The sequence below is a fragment of the Canis lupus genome, chromosome 38 (genome assembly GCF_048164855.1).
Source record: "Canis lupus baileyi chromosome 38, mCanLup2.hap1, whole genome shotgun sequence".
Classification (NCBI taxonomy): Eukaryota; Metazoa; Chordata; class Mammalia; order Carnivora; family Canidae; genus Canis; species Canis lupus.
The window spans coordinates 3,796,250-3,802,828 of NC_132875.1; positions in this window are offsets into that span (position 1 = coordinate 3,796,250).

Consider the following 6,579-nt stretch of genomic DNA (forward strand, 5'->3'; position numbering starts at 1 on the left):
GAGAAGGCTAACCAGAAGGTGAAAGATGGCAGAAGAAAGACAACTTACGCGAGGGGAAAACAGAGAGGCCAGTGTTCCTGGAACAGGAATAGGGTAAGCAGGAAACCAAATAGGTAGGTCTTACATGAGCTTTATTCTTTGAAATATCCAGGGAATTGTACTTGACCAGGACAGTTGGAATTGCTAGAACGATGGTTTCTAAATCTTTTGGATTCCCTGGATCACTTGGAGAAATTAAAACAACAACAACAACAAACACACAGCAACACTCACTTCTAGAGATTGTGATTCTCAGTCTGGTGGAAGGCCTGAGTAGCTAATTTTATAAAAAGCACTAGATGATTCCAGAGGGCAGCTAGGAATGAGAATCGTGACTTGGTCTAGAAATCAGCATTCGAGGATGAGGGGAAAAGGAATTTGGATGTGTTCTGGCTTTGAAAAATCAGAGAGGGGAAGCAAAAAGTGAGGAACATTTCACTTGAGAAGAGCAGCACAAACAGGAGAGGTGGCCGAGGCCAGGGAACACGTATTCTGGAGATGATTCTATTTTGCACATACCTCAGACTGCTAAAGACCCACGCTCTTTTGAAATTTTATCCCGTCTAATTCATAGCATTTCCTAAAGCTAGGATGAGGGTGGTAGGGGAAAAAAAGTTAATGAATAATTTGGTTTCAAGATAGAGGAATTTTAGGCTGAATGAGAAAAAGTAAAATCTGTTAAGGTGATGCCACGATGGGTGGGTTTTTCCTCTGTATTTCCTAAATTTTTAGGTGATGCATTCTTAGTAATTTTATGATAAGTTTTATCTTGTAAAGGCTCAAAGGATAAACACACTACAGGTAGTCACCTTAACCAGGAGGTAGAAGTGGCTGTGGTGAAGTGAGGGTGATATAGATGTACCTTAGGATAGTGGAATGTGGACAGGGCACCATTGGAGCGGGAGGCAGCTCGGTCTTCATTCACTTTTATCTCTGACCTTTGCCATTACTGGGAGCGTCCTCAGTTGTGACCTGTGATAATGTCTTAATTTGGAGGGACATACAAAGCAAATATACCATAATGAGCTGTGAGAGGAAGCCTTTCTGCAGGAGGCTTAACAGGAGTCCTCTGGTGGAATATATGAATTCAGGATTACGTTACGCCTTCTTAAAGATGAGAGGCCTAAGGCTTGCCAAAAGCTCAGTGAGTCAGTGGTGACACCAAGTATGTTTATATAGACAGTGTTTTCAAAGTTCTGAACCCAGTTAGAGGGACAACGTAAGAACAGAAAGTCTATTATTATAGTTTCGTGACTCACTGTTTCCACATGAGCTCTCTCATTTCTTTCTGAGTGATGCTACTTCTCAGGAAGTATTCCTTTTCTGATTTTCTTCTAGTGGGCCAAGCTTGTTTTACAACATGATGTATAGAACTCAATGTACATATTTTATACAGCAAAATAAAGAGTAGCATAGGTGATATGTAGGAGATTGAGATGAGAGTTGATGAATTTCCTTTTATTTGTATTTTAATTTTTTTTAAAGAGTTTATTTTTATTTATTCATGAGAGACACAGAGAGAGGGAGAAGCAGAGACACAGGCAGAGGGAGAAGCAGGCTCCATGCAGGGAGCCCAACGTGGGACTCGACCCTGGGTCTCCAGGATCAGGCCCTGGCTAAAGGCCGTGCTAAACCGCTGAGCCACCAGGCTGCCCCTGAATTTCCTTTTAAAGTTTAAAATTTCTCCTAATTTATATACTTCTGAAAGGTCTGAAATTTGACAAAGAGGTTAAATCTCATGAACATAACGTAGTATCAAGTAAAGATAGCTGTGGCCAGTATCTTACGGCCATGTGCTGGGTGGGGCTTTATCCACATTGTCTCATTAAATCCTTATTACTTTCCTATGAGCTGTGAACTTCTATTGTCTAGTCCGTAAGCTAGTAAGAAGCCAAGCTGGAAATTGAACCCAAAGTCTGAATCCAGAGACCTATTCTTTTTCATTTTTTTATTTAAAAACTTAAAATATACACAGTAGTAGAGAACAGAATAATGACCTTCTGTTAACTATTAACAATGGCTAATCCTACTTCATTTAGCCCTAGTGGAATTACTTTATAATGAGTTCTATTTGTTGGATGTAATACTGCAATGTACATCTAAGATACAATTGTGTATGTTTGTAAAAACCTTAATAATAGTGATTCTTCAATATCATCTGCCGTGTGCTGAATGAATGTTTGTGTCCCCGCTCCCCCACCCCCATTCATACGTTGAACACTAACCCTCAGTGGAATAATACTAGGAGGTAAGGTCTCTGGGAGGTCATGAAGGTGGAGTCCTCATAAATGGAATCAGTGTCCTTATTAAAGAGACCCCAGAGAGCTCCCTTACCGCTTCCACCACTTGAGGACTCGATGAGATGACCACCATCCGTGTGTGAACCATGAAGCGACACTCCTCAGACATCAAATGTGCCAGTGCCGTCACTGTGGACTTTCCAGCCTCCAGGACCGGGAGAAATAAAGTTGTGTTTACAAGTCACTTTCTGTGGTGTTTTTGTTATAGCACCCTGAATGGACTAAGACATCATCTAATAAGATCCAACAAGTGTTATTAGTCCGCAAGTGTCACATAAATTTCTTCTTAATATTTATTTAAATCAGCTTTTAAAATTCACTTATTGCCTTGACTGTTATGCCTCTTAAATGTTTTTTAAACCTGTGCAGATCCTCCGTTTTTATTAAATATATATGTTTGTGTGTTTATTTACTTATTTGGGAAAAAATTGGTAATTCTTTCAGTCTTATTTTGTAGATTTTAGATTTCATTTCCATGTTAACAGTTTCTTCTGTCTTCTGTATTTCTTGAAAACTAGTTGTATCTGAGGCTTGGTCAGATTCAGGTTCATTTTCTTTCCCCATAAAAATCACTTTATAGATAGTTCTCCATATTTTCTATTGAATCCCACTAGAAGGCATGTAAGTGTCTTTGTGGCATGAGATTGATTTGCGTTCTTTTTTTTTTAAAGATTTTATTTATTTGAGGGAGCAGGGGGAGGGGCAGAGGGAGAAGCAGGCTCCCCACTGAGCAGGGAGTCTGACATGGAGCTCGATCCCAGGACCCAGGATCATTACCTGAGCTGAGGCAGATGCTCAGCCAACCGACCCACCCAGGTGCCCCAGTTCATAAACTAGTATGAAAGGTTTAGGGGGGGGTTCTTACTGTAGGCCCGATCCAGCCATCATAAAGTCCCCACCATTTCATCTAATGTCTTAGCAGCTACTGAGGCTTGGTTCCAAGACCCATTATTTCGTTAGGGACTGAAAAATGAGATTTTTCTATCACTTCTTTTGTATTTATTAGCAAGAATTCTTTATAAAAAAACATTTCCATCACTTGATTACCTAGTATAACAAAACAGTATAAATGCTTGAATTTTTCCTTTTGCCAGTTTCTAGAATAATGTGCTCTGCCCTAGCACTCTCCAAAGGTGGCCAGTGAAGTCCTCCCTAATCTTGAATGTTATTATGAACTCAGTGATTTTTTAAAAATGTTTCTGATGTGTTTCCATCCATTATAGACATTATTAGTTTCGGCAAGTGAACCCCTTTGCATTGGCTCCTGTGTCCTTCTGACAAAACTATAGGATTCCTTTGTAGCTTCTTTGCCTTCTGTTGTGGGAAGATGTCTCAGGATCAACTAGAACATTTCCAGCCCTACCCTAGACAGATTTGGGTTTTTTTGAACACCAGTTTAGATATTTTATAAAATTACTTATTAACTCACTTATTGTGACGCACTTTTCTGACTTTATTTAGGGGGAAAGTCTTGCAACAAAAATTTAGATTCGTAAATCAAAATTTCCATGTGTAAGCAAGCCTGCTTGTCTTGGACCGAAGGGCTGAGACCACATCCTAGAAAGATCCAGTCCCCTCTGGGTTGAGAATGTAAATAACGACTGTAGTCAGGGGATGTGCCAGTAGTCAGCTTCTAGGAACCGTGGTACCCACACTCCTCTCTTTGTGTTCCCAGAGTCTGGGACTCAACCTAGAACAAGTTGAATGTCGATAATTCCTACTTCAAATGAGACTGCAAGCTCTGTCAGGAGAGGTAATCAGGGATGCTGAGCACTGGAAAGGAGTCCAGCTTGCCAAAGGAAGCCGTTTCTCCATAAAGCTTCAGTTCCTTATAATAGGATATGGTATTTAGATGCTATAATCTGAGTACTAGGAATATTTATTGCTAGAAGTTTTAGGCCTTTTTCAGAGAACTGAGAAAGTACATCTTGTTTTGAAAAAGAAAAAAGTATGACAAGTTTATACTGATAATTCTAGTTTTTAGAATTCTAGTTTTTCTATAACTAGAATTCTAGTTTTTAAAAATAAGGTACTTCTTTGACTATGTCTCTTTTTATCTTAAGCTGAAAGCCTTGGTTCCTAATGATATAATTATTTATTTTAAAAAAGATTACTCTGATGGTTAATTTTATGTGTCAACTTGGCTGGGCCACGGTGCCCAGATACTCAGTCAAATATTATTCTGGATGTATCTGTGAGGGTCTTTTGGGTAAGTCTAACATTTAAGTTGTTGGATTTTGAATAAAGCAGATTGGCCTTCACTATGTAGATGGGCCTTGTCCAGTCAGTTGAAGACCTTAGTAGAACAAAGGCTGACTTCTCCTGGGCAAGAAGGATTTCTGTTAGCAGATGGCCTTTGAACTTGAATTGCAACAATGGCTCTTCCCTATCTCCAGCCTGCTGGACTGCCCTGCAGATTTTGCACTTACCAGTATCCACAATTACATGAGCTAACTCCTTAAGTTTCTCTCTATATACCCACATGCTTTTGGTTCTGTTTCTCTGGAGCTTAAGCGAAACTTACCAGAACTTCCACTACTAATGAAGATGGAATAAGCAGAGAGTAGATTTGTCCCTCCCATCTGAAACAACTGATAAACCAAATAAATGAAACAATGGTACTGAAAACGTTGGACATCAGGCAAGGATGGTTTGTTATCCCTGGAAGAGAGGGCACAAATGAAGTAAGCCTTATAGTTGTCCCAAGTTGCTTTCTGGAGAGAATTTTCAGGCCGTTACCACAGCACGGAGGAACCAGGAAATACCTGACCATCTACCTGAGTTGAGAGGATGGAGCTAGGAGCTTGGGGAAGCCAAAGTGGCTAGAGTTTGTAGGGTAGCATACTAGAATAAAGAGATGCATGAAGAAGAGGCTGGAGATCTGCAAGATCTTTGAATATTCAGTTGAGTATGATCAGCATACATGTGTGTAAAGAAACTTTGATTCCACATATAATTAAAATCATGTGATGTTTGTCCTTTTCTGTCTGAATTGTTGAGTCACCATATTGTGCACCTAAAAATGGGATGTTGTGTGTCAGCTGTTCTTCAATATAAAAATAATTTAAAAAATAAATGGTGAAAAACAAAACACTTGAGGCTGAGGAAAGAACTGTCTGAAAAGATGAACCGTGTCCTGAGAAGAAAACATCATAATTCACAGGTTATTGGATAGAGTACCAAGAAGGGACCTGCCTAGACTAAATGCAGTTCCTGTCCAACCTAACAAAGCATAAAAGCAAGACCTTAAAGGATCAAACTCTTCTGTGTAATTTCATGGTGTCTGTATTATTATTTTTATTGCTACATATGACTTTTTTTTTTTTTTTTTTTTTTTTTTTTTTACAGTTTCTGGGGACTAGAAATGGAATGGCTGGATGGTTCTGGCTCAGGTTCTCATGAAGTTGCAATCAGCTAAGGTGGCACTCATCTGTAGGTTTGACTAGGGCTAGAGAATCTGGTGCTAAGCTCACTCTTAGAGCTATTGGCAAAAGGCCACATGTGCATCCACCATGTGGGCCTCTGCATAGGGCAGCTTATGACATGAAAGCTGGCTTCTCTCAACATGAGTGATCCATCAAGAGAGAGCAAGCAAAATGGAAGCCACAGTGTCTTTTATAAGCTAATGTGTCAGAAGTGACATAGCAAGACTTCTACAGTATTGGCCAACTCAAGGGAAGCAGAGAACAATAGGCTGATCATCTTAGAGGCTGGCTACCACAAACATAGATGTGAAATTCTTTAAAAAGTTTTAGTAAATGAAATTCAGTGATCTATGAAGTGGATAATGTATTAAAACAGTTTATCCTAGATGCATAACATTTGAAGATTAATCAATGTAATTTATATTAACAGACTAAAAAAGACAAATTATAGATTCAGAAGATGCATTTCACAAAATCCAACATCCTTTCTTGATCAAAAGTTTCACTGTACTAGGGATAGAGGGCTAAATGCGATAAACATGTCATGTATGTAGAGCCTACAGTTTAATTTCATGTTTAATGGTGAAAGACTGTGCTTTCCACCTGAAATCAGGAACTGATTCAGGAACTGATTCCCTTGCTACTTCTATTCAATGTTGGAACTAAATAGAAGTATGAAAGGTTTAGGCAGTGCAATAAGACAAGAAAAAAATATACAAGGCATCCAGATTGGAAGGGAAGAAGTAAACCTGTCTTTATTTGCAGATGACCTGATCATCCCAATCCTATGGGATGTACACAAAAGTTATTAAAAC